Consider the following 16,232-nt stretch of genomic DNA (forward strand, 5'->3'; position numbering starts at 1 on the left):
AACAAATGTAATTCCCACTACTGATATTTCTTTTCAATTTTTAATTCCCTCCACTAACTTAGTGCTTTTAATTAATTCAATAGTGTACCACTACAATTTGTTGTCAGACTCAATTAGTAACCCCTCGCGCTAAACTTATACTAGTCAGTTGGTTATTAAAACAAGAAGTTATACCAAACCATTGAACTAATCCTATTGTTATGACTAAGTGAAAAACAAGATGTAATTTCAATGCCTTAAAACAAACTGATATCCTAATTGTATGAAACAAATCCGCAAAAACAATCCTAAAGAAACCACAATGAATGAAAATAATCTATACAAGGAACTGATGGAATTTCAAATAAAATTGATCATAAACAGAAAAAGAGACGAAGAAGACGAATATCAGAATAAGAGTTAATAGAATACAAACATAGAATCAGGACAGGGACTCATCGGTCATTAGTAATTGAAGAAAACTTTCGAATCTTCAACTTTTAAACCAGATTTTGACTTTAACTGTGTGTTCTCATCAAGAACACACGGATAAAGTCCAAATTAGCTTAAAGTATCAGCGAATCTTTGACTCTACAGTTTTAGGTTCAAAACTTAGATTCATTATTCGACAGGTTCTGGTTTGATTCGAGGGTATCGAATCACGGATTAAGGAAGAGGAGAGGGAGGTGGCTTCAGGGTGTTAATTTGGGTTGATTGGGTTAACTAGGGTTCGGGGTCAAATTTCGATCGAAGATTCAACGATTTTGGCAGTGATTCGAAAGGAACGGTTTAGGGATTTGAGATGCTGAGGTGAAGGAGAATCAACAGTGTAAATATGGGGTCGTTTGGACCACCGGAACCGCCGTGAGGCGATTTTCGGTGGGCGGAGCACGGTGGTAAGGGGCGGAGGGTTCGTTTGGTCTCTAAGGCTTGGAGACAAAGAGGTGAAGGGGGGGGGGAGGGTATGGTTTTAGGAATATATAGTGGGGTGGGGATTTGATCTTGGCCGTTGGATCATTCACGATCAACAACCTGGATTACTTCACTAATGAGAAACGACGTCGTTTGGTTTTGTGAGGGGATCGGGTTAGACCGGGTACAAGGAATGGGTCAAAGACGGGTTATGGGAGGGGTGATCTGGACCGTTCGATCAAAACAAATCAAAGGCTTGGATTTATTGGACAGATACGACGTCGTTTGGATATATCCGGAGACGGACTGGATTGGGGCGGGTATTGGGCTGATTTTTTGGGTGAGAACTGGGTTGTGGCCAATTTGGCCCAGTCCGGTTTCCTTTTCCTAAAATTCTAAATTAAATTATAAACCAATTAAAAAATACTAATTAATTTCCTAATAACAATTATCACACCATTAAATACCAACCAAAATAAAATCACACAATTGGAGATTAAATGCTAAAAAATGCCAAGTACATATTTTTTGTGATTTTCATTCTCGCAAATCCAAATATTGTTTAATTAATTCCTAATTGTAAAATTAAATCATAAATGCACATGTAACACATATTTTTGTATTTTTCTTAATTAAAGTAAAAAATAAACATGCACAGACAAATACAAATAAATCACAAGTAACACAAAACTATCTTATTTTGAATTTTGGGAGTAGTTCTTGTAGGGCAAAATTCACGTACTCACAGCTGCCCCTCTTTGTCCGGAAACATGAAGAGTTTTCGTGCAGAAATAAAGTGAGTGGATACGAGCGATTTTTGCCCATTTGGCTACTCCGTGTGAAGCATATTTCTGAAAGAGAGTTGACCGAACCTCTGCTTCGCAGGTTTCCTACATATCCCTGGCTAAAAAGGGAATCAAGTCAATGTAGTTCGGGATGTTTTGGTAGCTGGGACTACATGGAGCTGTGGATTTACTGTTACTGCTGTTGCTGCTGCTGCCGCTACTTACTGACCTCCTTATTACACCATGTTAACAGAAAACGAGAAGCTAGACTAAACTATAGTCTATGAATTACAAAATCTTATCTAGATCTTCAGACTTGCTCTTGTGTCTCTCGTTGCTTTGATGTCTTGCTGACTGGTGTTTCCTCTGATGCTTCTTTCTTTCTGTCTGGACTCGTAGTCTTCTCTTGATTTCCACATTTGAACTGCTTATTTCCTTCTTGTGAGCTTCAAATTATTTTTTCTTCGAAGCTTGAACTGCCTCCTTCTGACTAGTGTTGCCTCCCTTCCGACTTCTGAACTTTAATTTACGCTGGGGATCTTTGTTGCAACCCTCCGCTCTCCGGGCGGGCTCCCGACTTCTACTACGACTTAAAAAGATAATACCTCCATTCTCCAGGCGGGTTCCTAACTTCAATAAATAATTTAAAGATAATACCTCTATTCTCCAGGCGGGCTCCTGACTTCGACTACAACTTGAAAATATAACAACCTCCATTCTCCAGGCGGGCTCCTGACTTTGACTACAACTTGAAAATATAACAACCTCTATTCTCTAGGCGGGCTCCTGACTTCAACAACTTCTTAAAAATGTGATACCTCCATTCCCCAGGCGGGATCCTGACTTCAACAACTTCTTAAAAATATAACACCTCCATTCTCCAGGCGGGCTCCTGACTTCAACTACAACTTCTTAAAAATATAACACCTCCATTCTCCAGGCGGGCTCTTGACTTCAACAACTTCTCAAAAATATAACACCTCCATTCTCTAGGCGGGCTCCTGACTTCAACTTCTTAAAAATATAACACCTCCATTCCTCCTGACTTCAACAACTTCTTAATATAACAACCTCCATTCTCCAGGCGGGCTCCTGAGTTCAACAACTTCTTAAAAATATAACACCTCCATTCTCCAGGCGGACTCCTGACTTCAACAACTTCTTAAAAATATAACACCTCCATTCTCCAGGCGGGCTCCTGACTTCAACTACAACTTCTTAAAAATACAACACCTCCATTCTCCAGGTGGGCTCCTGACTTCAACAACTTCTTAAAAATGTAACACCTCCATTCTCTAGGCGGGCTCCTGACTTCAACTACTTCTTAGAAATATGTTCTATTGCCGTTGTTCCTTCCTGCCTACGGAACCATTTTCCTTCTAACTTGAATAATCTTTTTTCATAACTGCTTCCCTCAAAACTGGTGTTTCATTCCTCTGAAAACTGTTGGGGGATAACACTGGTGTTTCATTCAAAAATATGTTATTCTCCTCCTTCAAAGACTAATTCCCTTAAAGCTCGTGTTTTCCCTCCTCTGGAACTACTTCCCTTAAGACTTGTGTTATCTTCCTCCCGAAATTGCTTTCTTCAAAACTTGTATTGCCTTCTTCCGAAACTGTTGGGGATACCGCTTCCCTCAAAACTTATGTTAGACTTCCAGAAAATTTTCGAAATGAAAGAAAATTTTCTGCCCCAGTTTGACAATCTTTCTTGTGGCATGTCTTTCCGTCATCAGTAACATTTCCTGTCCCTGCTTCCAATCAAAGAAAATTTGTTAGCTTAAAACGCGGGGGACGTTCCTGCTGATGATGGTTTTCCCTTTTTCTTTTTCCATGCTCTGCGTTGTTCGACTATCTTGAAACTTGGCTGATAACTTCCGACCTTCTTGATGCTTCTGTATTCACCAACTTCTCAACCGTTATTTTCCACTTTTACTCCATACTTTCCACGACATCTTAGAGTAATCCATCATTTGGTCTTATAATGACGTCTTTCCCATCCCATCACATTATCTTTGGCCTGTCCTATCCACATTTTACTTTGCACCATATTGGAAACTGGTAGTAAGCTCCGAAAATCCTTCTAAAAAACAAACTACTATATATAAAAAAAATCTTTAACCAAAAGAAATGAAAGATGATGACTTCAAAAGATAAAAAGAAAATTCTTCCTAAAGAATTGTTTGAAGAGAAGAAAAGGAAAAGGACTTATCTGAATGGTATAACCGATCTCAATGATCATGTCGTGCATTTCGGATTAATCAACCTAGTCTATTATATCAATCAATCTTTCTGATGGCCTTACTTTTCATTTCAAAAGGTCCTGCAACCCAACTCTTTTGCCGAATCAACATCTTTGTTCTGCTTGATGCCTCGACGGATCATTTTTGTCAACCTTACCTCGTTTGTCCACTTTCAATTCCTTGTCGCCTTATAGTGCCCTTCGATGGGTTTTCACTAATAAGACTCTCTCGTTTCTCTCAACTCCCGTCGCCCTATGGTGCCTATGAAGGTTTTCACCGATAAGACTCTCATTTTATTTCTCTCAACTTCCATCGTCTTATTGTGCCTGTGAAGGGTTTCACCGACAAGACTCTCTCATTTTCATTAATTTCCCTGCTTGGACCGGAGTATTACCCTGATATGAATCACTTCTGTTTGTTCGACTTGTCATCTTTCGAAAAACTGATCAGAAGGTTTTTCTCTGGACCGTAATATGGGCTTTTGGATGGGATTAGAAAGAAAGGGTATCAAAGGCTCAAAATCATTTGACATGGGTTTAAAATTACAACTTTGGAATCACATTTCTTATTACAAATATAACCTCTGCTCCAGTTTCTTGTTTGGGGATCTTTGGATATTTTATATCACTTTGACCGAGCCGTAAAACTGCCTACATACCCTTAACAGGGATCAGGTCAAACATAGTTCACACCTGAATTTCCTTATTTGTTATATTTTCCACTTTTTTTCTTTTCTCTTTTCTTTTCTTTCTTTTTCTCTCTTTTTCATTATTGATACCAAAAGAGGGGTATGAAAGAAATAAATAAGGCTAAAAAAGGGGAACAAAGGGTAAAGTGTTTAGATAGTAGAACAAATTGCCTTCGTCATTTCAATCTTCGAAATAATAACAAATACAAGCAATCAATCAATTATACCAAAGAAATCATACATAATATCTTTTTACTGCATCAGAATTGATAGCCATGTCTATGCATTTTCCTTCGATATCTATTAAACATAAAGCACCATTGGACAATACTCTAGTTACAATGAATGGCCCTTGCCAATTCAAGGCGAACTTGCCTTTTGCTTCAACCTGATGTGGAAGGATACATTTCAGCACTTGCTGGCCCACTTCAAACTTCCGGGGACGCACATTTTTGTTGTATGCTCTTGTCATTCTCTTTTGATATAACTGGCCATGACATACAACTGCCAATATTTTTTCATCAATCAAGTTCAACTGCTCCAGACAGGTTTTGACCCACTCATCATCATCAATCTCAGCCTCAGCGACAATCCAAAGGGACGGGATTTCAACTTCCGCAGGTATTACGGCTTCAGTTCCATATACCAACAAATAAGGAGTTGCCCCTACTGAAGCACAGACAGTAGTGCGATAACCCAGCAATGCAAATGGTAATTTTTCATGCCATTGCCTAGAACCTTCTACCATTTTTCGAAGTATCTTCTTTATGTTTTTGTTGGCTTCCTTAACTGCTCCATTCGCCTTGGGACGATATGGGGTGGAATTGCGGTGTGTAATCTTAAACTGTTGACATACCTCTTTCATAAAATTGCTGTTAAGATTAGCACCATTATCTGTGATGATCACCTTCGGGACTCCAAATTGCCAGATGATATGTGAGTGAACAAAATCGACCACCGCTTTCTTGGTCACAGACTTGAAAGTTTTGGCCTCAACCTATTTGGTGAAATAATCAATGGCATAATGAACCTATGCCCGTTAGATGCTGCTGGCTCAATTGGTCCAATGATATCCATGCCCCAAGCGACGAAAGGCCATGGCGCTGACATTGTGTGTAATTCTGAGGGCGGAGAATGAATCAAATCTCCGTGTATCTGGCACTGATGACATTTGCGCGAAAAACTAATACAATCTCGCTCCATGGTGAGCCAATAATATCCTGCTCGGAGAATTTTCTTTACCAACACATATCCGCTCATATGTGGTCTGCAGACTCCTGAATGTACTTCGGACATGACAGACGTAGCTTGTCTAGCATCTATGCATCTTAACAATCCCAGGTCTGGTGTTCTTTTGTACAAAACTCCTCCACTCAAGAAAAATCCGCTTGCCAACCGTCGAATTGTTCTCTTTTGATCCCCCGTTGCTTGCACTGGGTATATTCCCGTTCTGATGTATTCCTTGATATCATGGAACCACGGTTCGCCATCCAATTCTTCTTCAATCATGTTGCAGTAAGCATGCTGATCTCGTACTTGAATGTGCAAAAGGTCGACATAGTCTTTGTCCGGATGGTGCAACATTGACGCTAGGGTAGCCAAAGCATCGGCGACCTCATTATGGACCCTTGGAATATGCCTGAACTCCATTGATCTAAACCGTTGACAAAGATCATGCAAGCATTGTCGGTATGGTATGAGCTTCAGATCTCGCGTTTCCCATTCTCCTTGAATTTGGTGCACCAGAAGATCCGAGTCTCCCAAGACTAGAACTTCCCAAACATTCATGTCTGCAGCTAGCCTCAAATCCAAAATGCATGCCTCGTATTCAGCCATATTGTTGGTGCAATAAAACCGAAGCTGAGCCGTAACAGGATAGTGATGCCCTGTTTCAGAAATAAGCACAGCTCCAATCGACTCCTTTCATGTTAGCAGCCCCATCAAAGAAAAGTTTCCAACCTGGCTTTCCGGACTATTCTAGTTCATCAATGTGCATCACCTCTTCATCAGGAAAATAAGTCCTCAGTGGCTCATACTCTTCATCGACCAGGTTCTCGGCCAAATGATTGACCAATGCTTGGGCTTTCATCGCAGTCCGAGTTACATAGATTATGTCAAACTCTGTGAGCAAAATTTGCCATTTTTCCAGTCTTCCTGTCGGCATAGGCTTTTGAAAGATATACTTCAACGGATCAAAACGCGAAATGAGGTAGGTAGTGTAAGATGACAAGTAATGTTTCAATTTCTGTGCCACCCAAGTTAGGGCGCAACATGTCCTTTCCAGGTGAGTGTACTTAACCTCATAAGCTGTGAACTTCTTGCTAAGATAATAGATGGCTTGTTCTTTCCTGCCGGTGACGTCATGCTGCCCCAGTACACAACCAAATGAATTTTCCAAGACTGTCAAGTAAAGAATCAAAGGTCTCTCTGGTTCTGGCGGAACCAGCACAGGTGGGTTTGTCAAGTAACCTTTTATCTTATCAAACGCTTCTTTACACTCATCAGTCCACTTGATCGCAGCATCCTTCTTCAACAAATTGAAAATAGGCTCACAAATTGTCGTGAGCTGAGCAATAAACCTGCTGATGTAGTTCAGCCTTCCTAACAGAGTCATCACTTCAGTCTTGTTCCTCGGAGGGGGAAATTCTTGTATGGCTTTGATCTTTGATGGGTCCAACTCGATGCCTCGCTGGCTGACTATGAATCCCAACAGTTTTCCGGATGGCATACCAAATGCACACTTGGCGGGGTTAAGCTTGAGGTTATACCTGCGAAGCCTCTGGAAGAATTTCCTCAAATCCTCGACGTGGTCGGCTTGATGTTTTGATTTTATGATCACATCATCTACATATACCTCAATCTCCTTGTATATCATATCATGAAACACATTAGTCATCGCTCTCATATAAGTTGCCCCAGCATTCTTCAACCCAAAGGGTATTACTCGGTAGTAATAAGTTCCCCATGGCGTGATGAAGGCTGTCTTTTCCGCATCTTCCTCGTCCATTAAAATCTGATGATACCCGGCATAGCAATCCACAAAAGATCCAATCTCACGCTTGGCACAATTGTCAATCAGAATGTGGATATTGGGTAGAGGGAAGTTATCCTTCGGACTTGCCTTGTTGAGATTGCGGTAATCGACGCATACTCTGATCTTGCCATCCTTCTTCGGGACAGGCACAACATTAGCCAACCAAACAGGATATCGGGTGACCCGGATAACCTTTGCATCCAACTATTTGTAACTTCTTCTTTAATCTTCACACTCATATCAGTTTTGAATTTCCTCGACTTTTGCTTGACGGGAGGGAATGCTGGATCAGTGGGCAGTTTGTGGACCACTAAATCAGTGCTTAAACCTGGCATGTCGTCATATGACCATGCAAAAACATCTTTGTACTCGATGAGTGCTTTGATTAACTCCTCCCGGATTTTTGGCTCGAGGTGGACACTTATTTTAGTCTCTCGGACATTGTCTGTGTCCCCTAAATTGATGGCTTCTGTGTCATTCAGGTTGGGTTTGGGTTTTTCTTCGAAGTGAATTAACTCCTTACTAATCTCTTCGAAGGCTTCATCCTCATCATCATATTCTGATTCGTAATCACAATCTACTTCTTGAACTAACATTTCAGGATCCGATTGATTTTTAAGACTGGGCTAAGGATTCCTTGTGCATGCCATGTCATTAGAACCAGCGTAAAAAGAACTGTATATAAAAGAAAACAAAACAAAAGGCAAACCATCAGGAATGATGAAGAAAGGGAAATTGTATTTCATTGATTGATAAAAGATAACAAGGTTTGCACACTCAAACAGACTGAAAAAATGAAATCTGGATTACAACCCTGGAATAATCCGTACAAACTTAAAGGAAAATCAAAGCAAACTACCAAGACTCCTTCCGAGTAGGGAGAGGAGTAGCCTTCCAATTATTAAGCTTTGTTTTTGGCCCAAAAAATTGCACTTCTGCGTTGCTAGAACCTTCTCCACTTTCCACCATGTTCACACTATCGAACACCTTTTCAAATTTTTCAATCAGCTCCTTGTCAGGATTAATCATAGAACTGGGAATTGCTGTCACTGGGCGACCCCTCGTACCGGACTTGACAAATGATCTGGAAAGACGTGGGACCGATTTTGGAAGGATCCATGTCCTCTGCTTCAACTTCCTGGCTCTTTTTATGTCTGCGGCCGTGGGCTTGAATCCCAGACCAAATGTTCCCAAGTTTTCAGGAAGAGACACGGGCTGTATGATGCCTTGCAATGCTGATCCCAAACCCTTTCCTGGTACAAAACCATTCTTCAGCATTTCATGCGCTACCATGACTGATGCGGCGTTTATCTTCGGATTCGGGATACATTTCCCTTCTGGAACTTTCTTGACCGATATTGTGTCCGAAACCTGGTAGACCCATGGTCCCTTGTCATCTTCTACTTCAATGAATGGCACAATGGTGTTGTTGTGAGTGCACAAATTATCCTCGCCGTGCACCATTATTTCCTGTCTGTCCCATTCAAACTTGACCATCTGATGGAGTGTTGATGGCACTACTTTAGCGACGTGAATCCACGGTCGCCCAAATATCAAATTGTAGGAAACAGCTATATCCAGCACTTGGAATTCCATTGTGAATTCTACTGGACCTATGGTCAGTTCCAATATTATGTCCCCGACTGAGTCTTTGCCTCCGCCGTCGAATCCCCGCACACAGATACTGTTCTTATGGATCCTCTCGTCTTCTACTTTCAGCTTGCTTAGATTGGAGAGAGGACAGATGTTCGCACTTGAACCATTGTCAACCAGTACCCGGGTATCCACGACATCCTCGCATTTTACTGTCAAGTAAAGGGCTTTGTTATGCTCAGTACCCTCTACCGGCAATTCATCATCGGAAAAAGTGACTCTGTTTACTTCAAAAATCTTGCTGGCTATCTTTTCCAGATGGTTTACCGAGATCTTGTCGGGAACATGGGCCTCATTCAAGATTTTCATCAGGGATTGGCGGTGCTCATCTGAATGTATTAGCAACGAGAGTAATGAGATCTGAGCGGGTATTTTCCTCAACTATTCTACAACAGAATAGTCATGCGCTTTCATTTTCCTCAAAAATTCCTCTGCCTCTTCTTTAATTACAACTTTCTTTACCGGCGTTGAATTATCTTTAGCTCTTCTTAACTTCTCGAGAGTAAAACACCTTCCTGAGCGAGTCAAACCTTGTGCTTCACAAACTTCTTCTTTGACTTCTTTCCCCTTGTAAATCACTGTCACCCATTCATAATTCCAAGGAACAGCCTTGTTGGTGATTACTGGAAGCTGAGTTACTGGTTTTATAATAACAGGCTCTGTGCGAGCACCCTTAACGACCACAACAGGTTTACTTGCGACCCCTGACACTACCACTTTAACTTTCTCTGGTTTCACTGTAACAATGCTTGACGACCCTCTCTCGGCTACCACAATTGGCTTATCATCTACCCCTCTCAACTGGACCACTAATTTCCCACTGATTACTTTTTCCTTTGAGCTGGTTTTGCTAGAACGGATCATCATTACCATTTGTGAGGGCTTCCTGGGCTCCCCCTCTTTGTGTATCAACTCAATCATGTGTGTCTCCTGGTGAGTTGGTAGTGGATTCTGATTGATATGGTGCTTCTGGGGATTGAACCTCGATCCGATGAGTATCAATAAGCTCTTGCACAGCTATTTTTAGTTTCCAACACTTCTCTATATCATGCCCAGTGACCCCTGAACAGTACTCACAACTCACCGAGTGGTCAAGATTTCTAGGGGGAGGATTTGGCATTTTAGGCTCAATTGGATTCAACATGCCCAACTGCCTCAATCTGTGGAAAAGACTGGTATATGATTCCCCCAGTGGAGTGAAAGTCTTTTGCTTCTGTGACCTCTCATTCTTGAGGGCTGGGTTTGGTCGGAAACCTGTTTCGGGGGATTTCTGTAGGCCCTTGGGGGTGGATATGTGTTTTGTGGAGCTGGGTATGGATTTTGTGGAGCCGGCGTACGCCACTGTACGTGTGCCGGGGTTTGGGTATAGGTTTGTGCATGATGGACGGAAAAATGGGGATCTGGCGGTGGGTAGTAGTGCTGTGGAGGGCTATATAAAGTGTGGGGGTAATTTTGGTGGTAGGGTCGTGATTGGCTATAGTAGGGTGATGGGCCTCTAGATCCGAACCAGGCTCTGGACTCAACAGTCGTGACATCTTCTTTCTTTTTCTTCCCAAGTACACCCCAGTGCCGCTTTGAATGGCCTGAGTGGTTGCCTTGATCGCTGAATAACTCATGATCTTGTTGGACTTAACCCTCCTCGACCATGCCTCCCATTTTTACAACCTCATTAAAAGATTTGCCAATTGCGGACACTAGATGACCAAAGTAGGTCGGCTCCAAAGCCTGCAAAAAGTAATCAACCATCTCGCTCTCTTTCATTGGGGGATCTACCCTTGCTGCTTGCTCCCTCCACCGGAAACCATATTCTCTAAAGCTTTCACTGTGCTTCTTCTCTAGTTTAGTCAAAGATAGTCGGTCTGGAATGATCTCAAGATTATACTGAAAGTGACAAGCGAATGCTTGTGCCAGATCATCCCATGTGTACCATCTTCCGTGATCTTAGCGGGTGTACCACTCCAATGCTGCTCCGCTCAAACTCTGACTGAAGTAAGCCATTAGCAATTCATCCTTTCCTCCGGCTCCCCTCATCTTACTGCAAAAACCTCTCAAATGAGCCACCAGATCACCGTGTCCGTTGTACAAGTCGAATTTGGGCATTTTGAACCCTGCCGGTAGTTGTACATTTGGGAATAAACACAGATCTTTGTAAGCCACGCTTACCTAACCTACTAAGCCTCTCATATCCCTGAAGGATTGTTCTATGCTTTTCATTTTTCTGAACATCTCTTCCTGTTCAAGATTTCTTGCCGGTTTTTCTGTTTTCCCTGGTAGGTCAAAATGTGGATCATATGGATAGGTTTCAGGCGCTTTGAAGGTAAGCTCCGGGGGATAATACTGGTTGTCCTGAGCTTGGAACACAGGTTCACTCGGGGATTTATGGAGTGCAGCTGGTGGAGATGCCACAAAGGCAGGGGTGATTGGCGGAGGAGGGTATGGAATTGATTTTGGTGGTGGAGCTTGTGGCATATGAGAAGTAGTGACATGGTAGTGTTGATAAATGGGAAAACCTGGATCGGTGGCGGGATAATCCTGAGACTGAGATAATGGTAGGGTAAAAACAGGGTTAGTAGGGTAAGCTGGCGGTGATTGCCCTTTGGACCAGGCCTGGTACATTTCGGCCATCTGTTGCTTAAGCTTGAGCATCTCCTCTTTCATTTTATAGACGTCCAACTCCTCTACCTCAACACTAGTGTCGACATCTGGGATAGACATGATTTCCGGTATTGGTCCCTTCGATCTGGTTTAGTAATGATAATGTGCCAGTATCCTCTAAATAAACTAACTGCTTGAATTCTCTGGACAACAACAACTTTGTTAGTTTTAAATTTTAACACATATGCAATTATACGTTGGGATGCAATGCACCTAGGCAATTAACCATTTTCTATCATGCATTTTCTTCGGTTGCGTGCGTCATTCCGGCCTATCATAATTGTGCCCCTTCTTTTAGCTTCCTTTATTCTATCCTTCTTTATTTATTTTTCATTTTCCCCTTTTTCTTTTTTAGTGGTGGTCTAATCCTATAGAGATTGCCTACGTATCACGTCCCCACATGAATCAGACCGTGCGTAGTTCTGTCCTATAAGTGCGAAAAGCAAAGAGATAATTTTTTGGAAATTTTCGATTTTTCATTAATAAACATTCTATTACAAATCAGACGCTTTTGGAAAGGGAAATAATAGCCTTGAAACCAAACTAAGTACGAACTCAATAACTTCTGATAGACTCTGATGCGAAAGAAAAAACAAACTCTAACAGACAACAGTCTCTAAGAAAAAAAGAAAATGCAAATTCGAACTATGAACACATTAAAGTTTTAAATTTGGGTGCCCGCGGGGCGTCATTCGGCCTCGCCGCGGGTTTAGGTGTAAGGTCCCTTTCCAGCTGTTCCAATTCATACATTATTTGCTTCACAAATATCATCACCGCCGAGAAGAAAGTAGTGCGGGTCATGTTTTCACACACCCGACATTTCCTGGTAATAGCATAAGCAATAGTCAGAATCTTGTCCCTGGTTCGGTCTTTCTCTAGGAGTAGGCATTCTATCTGATCCCCTCTAGCCTTCAAAACCCGAGAATCATGCAGATGTTGTTTCTGTAACTGCTGTATTTTATTTTCCATCGAGGCCATTAGATTGTAGCAGTGTTTACTTTCGGTTTCAAAAGCCTTGGCTTGTTTAGCCGCCTTGCTCTCTAGGGTGGACACCTTCCTTTTTAGATTGACAATGGTCTTTTCATAATCTTTCCTTGACTGCTGTAAGTACTATGTGCGCTCTTTTGTTCTTTTTTCGCATTGTGCCTGGAGTGGTGCTATGGTACCCTCAAATTGCTTCAAATCATTCCGGCACTCACTGATTTCTTTTTTTAACCCTTTTATTAACCGCTCATCCGATCGACTCCTTTGTTGGTTGTCAGCATCTATCCTCATTTGTCGGATTTGGGCTTTCAGTGCCTCATTTTCTTGGGCCAATTTGTTCTTTTCTCCCTGATCGACGTCAACTTGCAAACTATTTTCAAATTCCAGGTTTTTAATCTGTTGCTTCAGCTTGCCTATTTCTGCCCTGTAACTCTCTTCTTTAGCCAACCAATCCCACTGTTCTTGCGACGCCTTGATGAATTCCTGGAGATGGGGTCTTTTGGCCGGTCTCCCAAACTCTATTTCTCTCCTAAACCAAGCAAGGTATCCCGGCGAAACTTCACCCTTGGACCGATCACGTACACATGTATTTGTTGTTAAGTATTGACACTCGCTCCAAATTTGTCGGACTGCTGCTTCATGAAACTGTCCGATGGGCCCAATTTCGACTACTTGGCCACTAAGATCTTCATCTTTCGGAACTATTTGGCATCTCCCCAACTGCCTCAATACTCGATACGGGGCATAGGGCTGAATACTCCTGAGTCCCATCAAAAGGAAATGGGGTCCAGTGGCTGGCATATATATGATTTCATCCACAGGCAACCATCCGAATGTCCATTCTATTTGGCTCGCAGTGACAGCACGGAGGCGCGCTGTCCACTCTGTGACCCCTTCTGGTAAGCTAATTCACTCAACCCTCGTAGGAAATTCCTCTATGCACGTTTTCTCCGTCGACCCATAACTCATAAATTGAGGACGACGACATAGGTGTTCGATCATCCATATCTGCAGCAACGCGTTGCACCCCTCAAAAAAGCTTCCCCTGGCTTTGCAGGCTGTGAGAGCACAGAAGATTTCAGCTACTATCATGGGTGCGAGGGTGCCATTGGCCTGAGTAAGTAAAGTGCTGACAACCCCAGATACTCGTATGTCAATGTTCCTGTCTTTTCTAGGAAACACCAGGAGTCCCAAAAAGGCTACCATGAATGCAAAACACCTATGTTCTTCCTACTTAAGCGATTTCCTTTGCTACAGATTTTGTTTTCCGGCTTATTGAACCCCCTATGTGGCCATATCTGTTGTATATAAACCGCAAAGTACAAAAACCAGCTGCCAAGTCTGGATTGTAGACCCCCTGCTTATTTTCAAAGAGTCTAGGAACCTGTGTACGGCTACGACCTTTGGAGCAATCAGGTACTGGTGTCTCAGAGGAACCTTGGGACCCCCGATGTATCCGTCTATTTCTTCTAATATTGGGGTAAGTTCAAAATCCGAGAAGTGAAATACGTTGTGAGTCGGGTCCCAGAATGCGACCAAGGCCTTTACGATATCCCCCCTAGGATTAATCTTCAGCAACCCAGTGAGGCCTCCCAGGTATAGATTGACTGTGTCGTGCCCTGATTCGCCCAAGTCATCCCACCACATGTGCAACTCCAAAGGGATCTTGTTCACAATTGTTACGTGCAAATTCTGACTTGTGCTCATTCTGCACATTTATTAGGGTGGTTAAGCAAAAATCACGATTCAAAGATAACATGGACACTTTTCTCTTTTTTTTTTTCATTTAAAATAAAACCTAGTTTTGCCAATATGGCCTTTCAGCACCTCGGGGTCAAAGATTTTAAGGCTGTGTCGGCTAACCGGTGAAAGCCCTAAAAAATGACTACAGGCGGCTGTTCTTGCAAAAATAGCCTTCCGGCGCCTTTTTAGGGACATTCGGCTATTTCTAGCAAGAATGGCATCGCCCTAGTTATTTTCAAATAAATTTTTTGTTCTTTTGGCTAATTTCGCAAAAGTGAAGTTGGACCCGATGGGGATTGCCTACGTATCTCACACCCTGTGGGAATCAAACTGGCGTAGTTCGGGCAAATAAAACAAACTATTTTTGAAAACAAGATTCTTTTTTCATTTTATTGGAAAAATGAACAAACTATTTTTGATTTTTTTTTCTTTTCCTTCTCCTTTTTTCTTTCTTTACAATTTTCTCAAAAAATCGGCAGAGTTTCGGCACTATTTGGACATTGTTTTTTTTAAAACAAGCGATTAACTCTCTTTAACCCTCATACTGCTATTTCTCTTTCCTCAAAATATTCAAAAGTCGGTCAGCATGCAAGTCCGAAGCAAATAAATGCACAAGTAGCAAGTAAGATGCATCAGGATGGTCTTTTTTTCATTTTTGGTACACCTGTCCTAGACAGTTCCAACCCCTGTGTTGAGCCTCCAAAGTCAAATGCACGTGATGCAAACAAACGTTCCTACTAGGGATCCGGCATGAAGCTGAGTTATTCTAGGTTTATAACCTGGGTATTTGTTCTAGACTGTGTAGCCGAGCGGACAACTTGAGTCGAGGAGGGGGCTACGTACCGGGAACTAAAAGGCCATCCGGCTTAGTAACTTGTCCGAGCCTCTTTCTTATTTCAAGGTATGACACTAATAAAATAGGGAGTCTCGACCAGCGAGCACATCCCCGAAGGTGAGAAGAGAAGGGTTTCGTAGCAGTTTATATACAATTCAGATAATATCAAAGCGGTAAAAGCAACATTTAGCACATTAGACCCAAACATGTAAAAATCAGATAATAAACAAAGCCAATTATAACAATTATTCCAAGCTCAAATTCTCGAACCCTGAACCAGAAGTTCTAGGTGTTGTCCCCAGCAGAGTTGTCAGAGCTGTCACACCTCCTTTTTACCTGCGCCCGCAAGGGGCGTAAAGGAGTTTTTTCCAATTAAAGGACAATCGAAACGGGATTTGTTTATTTATTTTAGAGTCTCCACTTGGGAGATTTATGGTGTCCCAGGTCACCGGTTTAATCCCGAATCGAGGAAAAGAATGACTCTGTATTACAGTCCGCGGACCAGAAATCCGGATAAGGAATTCTGTTAACGCGGGAGAAGGTATTAGGCATTCTCGAGTTCCGTGGTTCTAGCACGGTCGCTCAACTGTCATATTCGGCTTAATTATCTGATTTTAGTACATGTTCAAACCTATGTGCATTCTTAACCTTAACCGCTTTTATTCATTTTTAGGAAGCTTGCAACGTTATTAAAATACGTCTTGAACCGCGTCACATAAATG

This window comes from Nicotiana sylvestris, chromosome 1, assembly GCF_000393655.2.
Source record: "Nicotiana sylvestris chromosome 1, ASM39365v2, whole genome shotgun sequence".
Classification (NCBI taxonomy): domain Eukaryota; kingdom Viridiplantae; phylum Streptophyta; class Magnoliopsida; order Solanales; family Solanaceae; genus Nicotiana; species Nicotiana sylvestris.